The following is a 13837-nucleotide window of genomic DNA, read 5'->3' as shown; positions in this document are numbered from 1 at the left end:
TTTATGACAACTGCTTTCTGACATGTTTGTCCTAGACGAACTCTCACTTTCTCTCCGACAGAGTGATCTTTTGGTTGTCTTGCTTTTGCATCGTATTTCACTTTGCTTTTCATCTATCGTTCGTTGAGTAATGTCTCTGCATTTTCAGCTACCGATGGTTTCAATAGTTTGGAATCATTTGGAATGATTCCCTGAGTCTTCTACTCATCAACAGTTGTGATGGTGAATACGGCAGTCCGCTTATCGAAGTATTTCTATACTCGAGCATAGCGAGATATGGGTCTTTCCCACTTTAGTATGCTATGAATCCTTTTGCTTTCGCACAAAACATAAGCAACCAACAATGGCGTAATATAATATAATATTAGCACAGAATCTTCTTCATGCAGTGGAAAATTACGAATTTTTTGCCTATCTGGAATTCTGGTCAAAGCTCCTGCGCCCAATTAATATAGTTCAGAAGAAACTACAAAAGTCTGGACTGCACATACGGGAAGCTGCTGAAGAAATTAGTACCCTTTCATGCTTTCTGCAAAATGATGAGAAACTGACAAAAACCCAATCCATCGAAAAAGCAAAAGAAGGTAGTGAATACTATGGATTCCCTGTAATCAAAACAACCAGAAAAAAAAAGATTTGATGGGAAGTTAGTTCCAATGTAGGACTGTCAATAGAACTGCAATTCAAACGTGTTGCGACAGAAGTGCTGGACAGATTTCATATGGAGATGAAGGGCAGATTACAAAGGCTGGAAAGATAATGGATACCTTTGGGTGTCTTCTTGAACCAAGACACCTGTTGGATGATGACACGCTTATGACAAACTGTGTTACTTTTTCCTGTCTGTATGATGAAATAAATGACAAATCGCTTGTTCAATGATGTCATTGATGCACGAGCACTTGTCATCAACAAACCAGTAATACAATCACCAATAGACATATTGCCGAAACAGGCTTCATATGGTAATTACGTGTGCTCAAACCTTGCAACCTCCTCCGAATACCGCTAACTCAGGCCACTTCCATTGCGTCATGTGAGAGATCATTCTTAAAGCTCAAGTTCATAAAAAAACTACATGAGGAGCACAATGACACAAGAAAGGCTTATCATGGCTTTAATGTCAGTGAAGTCACAAATACTAGAAAGTATCGATGTAGATGATGTTATAGATGTCTTTGCTGCACAGAATGCACGACGTGAAGCGATATGAATTGAGATTTGTCACTTGTGCAATATTTAGCTAATAAACAACGGTATTATTCATTAAAAGAGTCTTAATGATTATTTTTTGTTAATTTTTTTACTGATATACCGAACCAATTTGATTTTGGGCTTATATATTTTTTGCGTACATTATCTCATGTCATATGTCGAATGTCAAAATGCAAGGGGCCCCCAAAGAGGTCAATCCCCCCGGGCCCCGAAATCCCTAGCTACTCCCCTATAGATAGATAGATAGATAGATAGATAGATAGATAGATAGATAGATAGATAGATAGATAGATAGATGGATGGATGGATGGATGGATGGATGGATGGATGGATGGATGGATAGATAGATAGATAGATAGATAGATAGATAGATAGATAGATAGATAGATAGATAGATAGATAGATGGATGGATGGATGGATGGATAGATAGATAGATAGATAGATAGATAGATAGATAGATAGATAGATAGATAGATAGATAGATAGATAGATAGATAGATGGATGGATGGATGGATGGATGGATGGATGGATGGATGGATGGATAGATAGATAGATAGATAGATAGATAGATAGATAGATAGATAGATGGATAGATAGATAGATAGATAGATAGATAGATAGATAGATGGATGGATGGATGGATGGATGGATGGATAGATGGATGGATGGATGGATGGATGGATGGATAGATAGATAGATAGATAGATAGATAGATAGATAGATAGATAGATAGATAGATAGATAGATGGATAGATAGATAGATAGATAGATAGATAGATAGATAGATAGATAGATAGATAGATAGATAGATAGATAGATAGATAGATAGATAGATAGATAGATGGATGGATGGATGGATGGATGGATAGATAGATAGATAGATAGATAGATAGATAGATAGATAGATGGATAGATAGATAGATAGATAGATAGATAGATAGATAGATAGATAGATAGATAGATAGATAGATAGATGGATGGATGGATGGATGGATGGATGGATGGATGGATGGATGGATGGATGGATGGATAGATAGATAGATAGATAGATAGATAGATAGATAGATAGATAGATAGATAGATGGATGGATGGATGGATGGATGGATAGATAGATAGATAGATAGATAGATAGATAGATAGATAGATAGATAGATAGATAACTAATTTAATTTTTTTTTAATTTAACGTTTTACTTAGTAAGCAGATTTTTTTTATAGTTTCATCAATATGGGGATTCCATGAAAGCTTTTCATTTATTATAACTTTTAACTATTTTACAAAACAACGCCTTGTTTCAACTTTTTAAAAAAATTTCACGACATTATTTGCAGTGTTACAAGATCTCCATGTCCAGCCTAGATATAATATATATACGTCTATGAGAGAAGATTTTATCAAAACAAAAAAAAAAATGTGGAAAAAAAAATTCGTAGGGGTTATATCTGCCTTTTAACCTGCCTGGGTGGACCACTTTGGGGACCGATTTTGAGTTTGCGTTTCCACGCAAACTGTCTTTGTAATCTTGTTTATTATAAAGTTAGAAAGTTTTTAAATAATAATAGCTCTTTTTTATTTTTGAAAGTTTGCATTTTTTTCTGAATTTCATAAACCTCTCGGAAATTCCTCCCATTCGTCACGAGGCTGGTTACTAAGGTCATGTAGCAGACGCAACAGCATGCTGGCTCTTATCGGCCCATAAAGGCATGTTCCCAGCACCTGTGATGTTGCCCTACAGGCCTACAGTGTTTGTGTATGTAACATTTCAAGTCCACACGTGTAACTTGCGCGTGCTTTTCTCTCGATAAACTCAAGTTGTTTTCGTTGTATCAAGACAACGCATGCAGTTTCTATGTCGATAGAAATAAGAGATAATTTGATACACCTCTTCTTCAAATTTAAAATAAAAGTAAACCTTATAACAAGAACATGTTGTTTTTTTTTAAATACTTAAAAAAAAAAAAAAAAAAAAAAGAAAGCATATATTAAGCATAGTTGTATCAATTAATTTGGACAAGTCATGTAATTAAATTTGGAGTAGATCTAGACTATCAATAAAAAAAAAGCATTTATTAATAAAAAAAAAAGGTGCGGGAGAGGGAGGGAGAGAACGACCGGAATTCGAATTCATGGCTCAAACCTCCTCAAAGCCGACATTGTAGCCACTCTGCTTGTGAAGTTCTTATGAATATAGAAGATTGTATAGTTACGTATTGTTTCTATAGTCTCGTCTATTTCATGTTTGCGTTCACTAAGACTCAGACGACGACCTATAAAGGGGACTAATTCAACTTATACCACTACTAAAAAATTTCTTTCCCTTGTTCGAGATACTAAACAAAATAATTAATTACTAATGGCTATTTACTAATTTTTTAAATTATTATTGATTTTTGTATTGTCAGGTGCAATTGTGCAAATGTTCAGCTTGATCCCAGACTGGGTGTCGGAGAAAAAAAAACAGAGTGAATTAATTATATATTTTCAGTGAACGCTAACAGAATTATTTCCCTTACAACACTAGCGAGACCTTTTTAACAAAAATGGAGGTAGGAGCCATAATGTATCGAATACAAAGCTGACACCCTTGGTCATTGGTGAATCTGTAAAACAAAAATAGGTCCCTTGTACCTGACACCTCCATATGTTTCTCGGTGGTTTGACCCTTCTCCATTGACTTATGTCCTCTTTGTATGCAGCTCACTTTCGTCAAAATTAACGGTCTAAGTTTAATTTCGCACACGGACCAAAATGTTGGAACTCGCTCTCCGCCTGTGAGACCAGAATGCTCACGACATAGAAGAACATTAGAACCTTTTGGAAACCTGCTTAGTTTATTTTGTCTTCTTTAGCATTGTTTTACATCTGTTTTCAGAGGGGCGCAATCCCTACGTTATGTTTGTTAAACAGTGCTGTGTACGTCAGATTTTTATCTCACGCATAGGCCTTTTAGTCATTTGCTGGCACTGCTAAGATCAAGATACCTTAAAAGGAAAACAAAGCTCTTTATCGCTTTCACCTATCCGTTTGGGCTGATTAACCGTTGGGGCACCACTCAAGATCTGTCGACCGTCTTTCTCCATCCTCTCCGCCTTGAATTTTTTTTTCAATGAAGGGCCCCTCCATTCTTTTATGTTGTCGGCATGCCTCTTTTTCTTTTTCCTGGTACTGTTCCTTGAAGGAAGGTCTTTGAGAGCCCTGAGGCCATACAAATTTTAGTATTTTTTGACAGTGGTCAGCAGGTCATCGTGGTATCCAGTAGCTGTTGTGATCTTGTCTCTAATCTCTTTCTTTGTGATGCGGTCTTTGTATGTGATACCTAAGATCCCTCTATAGTTCATTATACCCTCAGTTGACGCTGTGCAGGGAGAAATGTCTAAAGATGTGGCAAGTAAAGTCTGTACTTGACATGATCCTAGAATGGGAAGTGGGAGAAATAAGGTGTACACAATTTATTAGCTATGTTCAAGTGGGAGAAATAACGTGTACACAATTTATTAGCTATGTTCAAGTGGGAGAAATAACGTGTTCACAATTTATTAGCTGTGTTCAAGTGAGAGAAATAACGTGTACACAATTTATTAGCTGTGTTCAAGTGAGAGAAATAACGTGTTCACAATTTATTAGCTATGTTCAAGTGAGAGAAATAACGTGTTCACAATTTATTAGCTATGTTCAAGTGAGAGAAATAACGTGTACACAATTTATTAGCTATGTTCAAGTGAGAGAAATAACGTGTTCACAATTTATTAGCTATGTTCAAGTGAGAGAAATAACGTGTTCACAATTTATTAGCTATGTTCAAGTGAGAGAAATAACGTGTACACAATTTATTAGCTATGTTCAAGTGGGAGAAATAACGTGTACACAATTTATTAGCTATGTTCAAGTGAGAGAAATAACGTGTACACAATTTATAAGCTATGTTCAAGTGGGAGAAATAACGTGTACACTATTGTTTTGCTACGTTCAAGTGGGAGAAATAACGTGTTCACAATTTATTAGCTATGTTCAAGTGGGAGAAATAACGTGTACACAATTTATTAGCTATGTTCAAGTGGGAGAAATAACGTGTACACAATTTTTAAGCTATGTTCAAGTGGGAGAAATAACGTGTACACTATTGTTTTGCTACGTTCAAGTGGGAGAAATAACGTGTACACAATTTATTAGCTATGTTCAAGTGGGAGAAATAACGTGTACACAATTTATAAGCTATGTTCAAGTGGGAGAAATAACGTGTACACAATTTATTAGCTATGTTCAAGTGGGAGAAATAACGTGTACACTATTGTTTTGCTACGTTCAAGTGGGAGAAATAACGTGTACACAATTTATTAGCTATGTTCAAGTGGGAGAAATAACGTGTGCAAAAAAATTATTAGCTACGTTCAAGTGGGAGAAATAACGTGTACACAATTTATTAGCTACGTTCAAGTGGGAGAAATAACGTGTACACTATTGTTTTGCTACGTTCAAGTGGGAGAAATAACGTGTACACAATTTATAAGCTATGTTCAAGTGGGAGAAATAACGTGTACACAATTTATAAGCTATGTTCAAGTGGGAGAAATAACGTGTACACAATTTATTAGCTATGTTCAAGTGGGAGAAATAACGTGTACACTATTGTTTTGCTACGTTCAAGTGGGAGAAATAACGTGTACACAATTTATAAGCTATGTTCAAGTGGGAGAAATAACGTGTACACAATTTATAAGCTATGTTCAAGTGGGAGAAATAACGTGTACACTATTGTTTTGCTACGTTCAAGTGGGAGAAATAACGTGTACACAATTTATTAGCTATGTTCAAGTGGGAGAAATAACGTGTGCAAAAAAATTATTAGCTACGTTCAAGTGGGAGAAATAACGTGTACACAATTTATTAGCTACGTTCAAGTGAGAGAAATAACGTGTTCACAATTTATTAGCTACGTTCAAGTGGGAGAAATAACGTGTTCACAATTTATTAGCTATGTTCAAGTGGGAGAAATAACGTGTGCAAAAAAATTATTAGCTACGTTCAAATGAGAGAAATAACGTGTACAAAAAAATTATTAGCTACGTTCAAATGAGAGAAATAACGTGTACAAAAAAATTATTAGCTATGTTCAAGTGGGAGAAATAACGTGTGCAAAAAAATTGTTAGCTACGTTCAAGTGGGAGAAATAACGTGTACACAATTTATTAGCTATGTTCAAGTGGGAGAAATAACGTGTACACAATTTATTAGCTATGTTCAAGTGGGAGAAATAACGTGTACACTATTTATTAGCTATGTTCAAGTGGGAGAAATAACGTGTACACAATTTATTAGCTATGTTCAAGTTGGAGAAATAACGTGTACACAATTTATTAGCTATGTTCAAGTGGGAGAAATAACGTGTACACAATTTATTAGCTATGTTCAAGCGGGAGAAATAACGTGTACACAATTTATTAGCTATGTTCAAGTTGGAGAAATAACGTGTACACTATTTATTAGCTATGTTCAAGTGAGAGAAATAACGTGTACACAATTTATAAGCTATGTTCAAGTGGGAGAAATAACGTGTACACTATTGTTTTGCTACGTTCAAGTGGGAGAAATAACGTGTTCACAATTTATTAGCTACGTTCAAGTGGGAGAAATAACGTGTACAAAAAATTTATTAGCTACGTTCAAGTGGGAGAAATAACGTGTGCAAAAAAATTATTAGCTACGTTCAAGTGGGAGAAATAACGTGTACACACTTTATTAGCTATGTTCAAGTGGGAGAAATAACGTGTACACAATTTATTAGCTATGTTCAAGTGGGAGAAATAACGTGTACACAATTTATTAGCTATGTTCAAGTGGGAGAAATAACGTGTACACAATTTATTAGCTATGTTCAAGTGGGAGAAATAACGTGTACAAAAAATTTATTAGCTATGTTCAAGTGGGAGAAATAACGTGTGTAAAAAATTTATTAGCTATTTTCAAGTGGGAGAAATAACGTGTGCAAAAAATTTATTAGCTATGTTCAAGTGGGAGAAATAACGTGTGCAAAAAAATTATTAGCTACGTTCAAATGAGAGAAATAACGTGTACAAAAAATTTATTAGCTATGTTCAAGTGGGAGAAATAACGTGTGCAAAAAATTTATTAGCTATGTTCAAGTGGGAGAAATAACGTGTGCAAAAAAAATTATTAGCTACGTTCAAATGAGAGAAATAACGTGTACAAAAAATTTATTAGCTATGTTCAAGTGGGAGAAATAACGTGTGCAAAAAATTTATTAGCTATGTTCAAGTGGGAGAAATAACGTGTGCAAAAAAAATTATTAGCTACGTTCAAATGAGAGAAATAACGTGTACAAAAAATTTATTAGCTATGTTCAAGTGGGAGAAATAACGTGTGCAAAAAATTTATTAGCTATGTTCAAGTGGGAGAAATAACGTGTACACAATTTATTAGCTATGTTCAAATGGGAGAAATAACGTGTACACAATTTATTAGCTATGTTCAAGTGGGAGAAATAACGTGTGCAAAAAAATTATTAGCTACGTTCAAATGAGTGAAATAACGTGTACAAAAAATTTATTAGCTACGTTCAAGTAGGAGAAATAACGTGTGCAAAATGTATTAGCTTTGTTTAGGGTCTCGAAGCATTCTGTGAAATCAGATGTCACCGCCTCTTTGGCTGATATCACAATATTGTCATTTTATTTACAAAGTTTAATAGCTACAAACAATCAAAATGATAAATTGTTCACACAAAAAAAGGACTTTACAGACCCATACGGAATATACTTTACCTATATATATGTTTATTGTATTTTCTATACAGTCGTTCACCTTTGAAGCAGTAAATCTTTGTTACTTATGAGTCTTGGCACTTTCTTTTATCCATTACTGCATCTATGTGTCTGTAAAGTTTAGTCCTTTTTTTGTGTGTGTTAATTGTTTTTTTCTTTTTTTTTTTTAGCTGACAAAGGCCTCGTGGCCCAAACGTCCTGTGTTTTTATTTGGTCAGTCCTGAAGAGTTTCCTATAATGTATGTTTATTGTATTTTCTAGCAGCCCTGCAGATATATAGGATTCTTTATATAATCACTATACATACATATATAATTTGTATAGAAAGAAAAACACATAGGCTTGTGTCTATAGAAACTTAAGTTTGTTTGATGTGCCTGTTGCGCTATCCACCCTCCAAGACTCCCCCCAGGCTAACCGACGGCGCCCCTTTCTCATCGCATGCACATAAAACTACCTTTCATTGCCTTGAGCCAGATAGCTTTTGACTCACATAGCCTCTGCTTGGTGCTCTTATCACTAAAGGGGAGGGGGGGGGAAGAAACTGCTTCGACCTTGGCCTCGTGATGCGATCCTGTAATCTCACTGGGGCATCACGAAGACCAACGCTGTTTGGGTTACCATGGTGACCGAGGGGGGGAGTAAACTCCGGGTGTCAGTAGAGCAGAAGTTAGTGGCCGCCTGACAAGTGTGCGGCCCTGCAGTACCGGTACTATTAGCGCAGTATGGACTATGTCTGTTTCATGTCAGGTTGCGTGGAAGATTGCTAGAGCGAAGATAGGTGTTACTAAATTTATCTTGACTGGATATATTTTAGCGGGAAAAAAAACACGAAGATTTTAAGATTTTAAATATATATATATATATATATATATATATATATATATATATATATATATATATATATATATATATATATATATATATATATATATATATATATATATATACACACAAGATATACACAAGATAAAACAATCTATTTTGCTGACCTAGAATCCCATAATAAGGAAACTAATTATACAACATATTTAAACAAATTTAAACGAATCTTGATTGGTTACAATTGAACATCGTCTGCTACTGAAAAGATGCTTTTATTGGTCATGTGGATTGAGCTACGTAATCTTAACAAACCAAGTTCATATGACTGCCTGAACGTCAGGTTTGCGCTTCCACGTATCACTGCTGTGGTCACGAGTTCGAATCTTTCCCGCCATTAATGTAGGAATTTTTTCTTAATTATTATGCTATCCCAAAAGGTGCAACTAGCAATGTGCGGGTGTTGAGTGCCGCACGGGGCATCATATACTGTAGCAACGCCACTGTCCTATATATCGTTGACCTTGTATTGATGTCGAATTTAAAAGACGCTTTTTTTTTGGTCAATGTTTAGCCTACTTGCAATGTTTCTTCAATTTCGTTTGTCTTCTGTTTTATTACTAAATAGGCCTAGTTGATAACAAAATCTGCAACCATTACAATAACATTTTTTTTTTCGTACAATAAATGATTATTTTTTTATTTATTAATATTAACTGGCTTCATATAGATCTAGAATATATTATCTACATGAAAATATAGTGTAGGTCTAAATATACATTTAAAGCATCATTTGTTTTCCAAACTTTCTGCTGTGCATAGGTTGTTGCCATGACTCGTATTAAAAAACCGTGACCTATTTTAAGTGTTGCTAACTTAACCTTTTTTTTTTTTAACTTGTAGGCATAATCAAGGCTAGGACCAGGCTCACGCGCTACATAAGTGCCTCCTGGCGAGCTTCTTTAAAACATATCTCTTTGTAACGGAAAAATGTCTGATGATTCGCTGATTTCCATTAAATGGTTTTAAAAATGAAAACAGATATTTTTTTCTATACCATGCACACGCCCCTACTGAAACAAAAAGCTATCACTATATAATAATAATACGGCATTGTCTTCGAGTCATAAGATTATAGAAGAATGCCTTTTTTTTTTTCGATGATACGCAGACACAGCTATGCCCTACATATTTGTTACATTTTAGGCAGACGAGGCCATCTTCTGCTGGAAACAATCGTATGCTGGAAGCCATCGTCTGCTGGAGGTCAAATTCTCTTGTCTTCGAAGGTAGCTTTCTCAGCTTGGGCGGTTCCATATAAGTGATCCTTCTTGCCTTGTGCCATTAGAGCAAGGAATGGGCTGCCTGAATCAATCAGGAAAACCAAGGGCTTAAGAGTTGAAGTCTGTTATTAACATGCACGACTTAATTATTTTCTCTTTTGAAGGAACGTCTGTAACTTATAAGATAAGAGTTAACCAGCACGCGACGTTGTTTTGGCGCCGTTGTCATTTCGGCGACGCTGTCTTGGCGACCTGGTCATTTAGGCGCTGAATGTTTTAGACACATTATAAATGTTCATTTTATTTTGCATTAAAAAATAATGATAGGTATATGATGTTTTTGCATTTGTATTTAAGCATTCATAGTCATGGCGTCTATCACCCGATTTACGTTGATATTTCATAATAAGGATACGTTTTCTGCTCAGCGTCAAACACAGTGCAAAATACTAGAATAGTCATACACAGACACGCACATACACAGGTTATATATGGACATATACTCTAAAAAAGGAAGTGGAGTCCAGAGATAATAAAATATCGGGAATATGCTACAGTCATTGCTTTAGGTCAAGCATAGGTGGTCTAAGGGTGTAGTGTGTTTTTAAAATTCTTGCAGTTTTCAAGTGGTTATATACATGTATAAGTTGTGTATTCAAATATCTACCCCCTTAAAAAAAAAAAATAAACTTGCAAGTTATCTCAGGTCAAGTTGATAAGAATAGAACATTATTTATGTGTGTGAGTGCGCGGTGTATCTCGGGAACGATGAGATACAAGGAGGTATAACTCTGCACTTAGTATCTGGGTTATTAAAAGTTTATATTTCATGTGAACAACTTGGTATATTTTTAAGCTAAGTAACTTCAAATTGCGAGTCGCTGCCCCTTTTAACAAAGCTTATATCAACTCACTCTGTCTGTCTGTTTCTCTGTCTGTCCTGTAAAAAAGTCTGTACACTTTATTTCTCCCACACACATTTTCGGATCAAGTTGAAACTTCGCATAATTATTCATCGACATAGAAAAGACATGACAATTAAAAAAACAACTAACCAATTAGACAATTAATTACAGGTAATTGATTATTTTGTTTAATAGCAACAAGGGAAAGTAATACTTCAGTATTCACAGATCTGGCTAAATTTGTTGGGTGTAGCCCCTTTAAATAATTGTTAACGCTATTTCTCCCTCGTGCATTCTCCAATCAAGTTGACACTTTAAACAATTATTTGTATAATTCTATTTTCGTTCATACAGCATTGTCTCGTCAAACAGTGCAACCTCTGCATAAATTTTTTGTCCAGATCTAAGAAATGCTAATACACGCATATACGGTGCTATTATTCTCGAAATTTCCCATGCACAGTTTTAAAAAATATATAAATACCTTCTTGATGTTTGTAAACTAAAAGATTTTTTTTAAGCGTTTTTTTTTTTACCTAAGTAAAGAAGAAGAGCAATTTTCTTCGCGCCTAAATTAAATTCGCTGAGAAAGCATTGCAGATGATTGTGAGTTGTTAGCCCTTGTGAAAGGGAGATAAATAATGTTCCTCTCCTAATTCCCGCTGAGTGCTTCCCCTTTCACATTGTAAAGTTTGTGTGAGTCAATAGATGATCAGCAGATGAGAACATAAAATTTAAGAATATATATTGGAACCCCCCCCCCCCAAAAAAAAAAAAACACTTAAAATTTAAAAGCTCAGATATTAAGCAGGGGATAAAATTTATAATCTCGCTAAATTAGAAATTAATTAACGAAAGAAAGTTTTGACGATTCACTGAAATGGAGCGTTACTGCTTCTGGTCTAGAATAATTTATGGATAGAAAAAAAAAAAAAACAACATTGTTTTCTTGTCTGAACAAAGAATGTGGCTGAGTGGTAAAGCGCTTGGTTTCCAAACCGAGGGATCTCACATTCGAGTCTCATTGAAGACGTGAATTTTTAAGACGCCCCTGAGGGCGTCTAAAGGGTAGAGAACATCATTTGGGATGTAAAGTTATGTTGGCCACATGACACCATAGGCGTCCATAGGCCACAGATAGAGCTAGATTACAAGAGCTAAAGGGGGTAGCTTTTTTAAATGAACAAAGTGAGCTACCAGATGTAAGGTTAGCTTGACATTAGGCGTGCTATCTATCTATCTATCTATCTATCTATCTATCTATCTATCTATCTATCTATCTATCTTTCTATCTATCTATCTATCTATCTATCTATCTATCTATCTATCTATCTATCTATCCATCTATCTTATCTATCTATCTAATCTATCTATCTATCTATCTATCTATCTATCTATCTATCTATCTATCTATCTATCTATCTATCTATCTATCTGTCTGTTTGTCTGTCTGTCTGTCTGTCTGTCTGTCTGTCTATCTATCTATCTATAGCATAATACAACTTGAGAGAGAATCAGACAAACGATGGGAATAAAACAATGGTGAATGGAAGGCCTCACATTACCTGCTGTGGGGGCGGGGGGTGGGGGTGTAGAGACGAAAATAGAGATGACACAACGTCCAACCGCCTTTACTGTTCCCCAACTAATATCAGGTACCCATTAGAGCTGGGTGGACTCAGATGCACCAGATTCCGAAATTAAAGATTCCAGTCTTCACCAGGATTTGAACCCGGGAACCCCCTACCACTCAATCACCTCGCCTCTTCAAACATAGACATAAGAAATGCACCAAAAAAAAAAAGTTCTAGTACAGCGGTTCTCAACCTTTTATGCTCAGCGACCCCTTTTTACAATCCCCCACTCTGCCGCGACCCCCCTCCCCGCACACACACATACAGCAATAGAAGAGTAGTCAATAACAATCCATATTTTGGATCGTCTTAGGCGACCCCTGGCAAATCGTCAATCGACCCCCCCCCCAAAAAGGTCGCGACCCACAGGCTGAGAACCCCTGTTCTAGTAGAATTCACGTCCAACCTTTAGAATAGAAGCAGTGTCGTCTTTAGGACTTGTTTGATATGGCCTCACGTTGTAATAAATAAATAAATGATAGTGTCACCACCTCAAAGTTGGTGCCATAGAGTAGAAACCCTAATTCTGTATTGTGTATGTTAATTCCATATTGTGAATCTTATTCACAACCCATGTAGCACTAAGGTGAACACTTTTGACCTTAGGTGAACCAGGGAGTTAAAGGCAGTCAGTCCACATAGAGATCTTGTAGCAAGCACTTGTATTGAGTCACTTAAGATATAAGCAGTAGAGTTAGATGTTTAAAGTAGTTGGTTATAGAAGAAGTACTAAGTTGTGATATTCGTATATTACTGTTGGATTAATACTGACCATTCCTGGGTCGAATTGTATGGTGTATTCACTATGTGGTGTTATATTAAACTTATTGTATCTGCTACACCCAGCGTCATTTCATTATTCAGTGATTTGTAACAAGAACCCAATGTCACCACCACGCCTACATTGATAACCACAGCCACATTTATACTATATAAAATAACCCGGTGGCATTCTTGGTGTCAGAAGTGTCAGCAAACAGCATTTATAATGTCAGAAGTGTCCGAAGTGCAAGTCATTTATTGTCAGAAAATGACATCTTTGGTGTCAGAATAGTGTCAGAAGTGTCAGCAAACGATATTTTATGATATCAGAAGTGTCAGAACTGCTAACTTTAAGGATTTATGAGCACCAGAGGAACAAGTCAAGAATTTTTTTCCTATTGCTATCAGAAGTATTTTAATACTACAGTTACTTA

Source organism: Biomphalaria glabrata, chromosome 11, assembly GCF_947242115.1.
Source record: "Biomphalaria glabrata chromosome 11, xgBioGlab47.1, whole genome shotgun sequence".
NCBI classification, from domain to species: domain Eukaryota; kingdom Metazoa; phylum Mollusca; class Gastropoda; family Planorbidae; genus Biomphalaria; species Biomphalaria glabrata.
The sequence above is the reverse complement of the archived record's forward strand: the minus strand, read 5'-3'. Positions refer to the sequence as shown.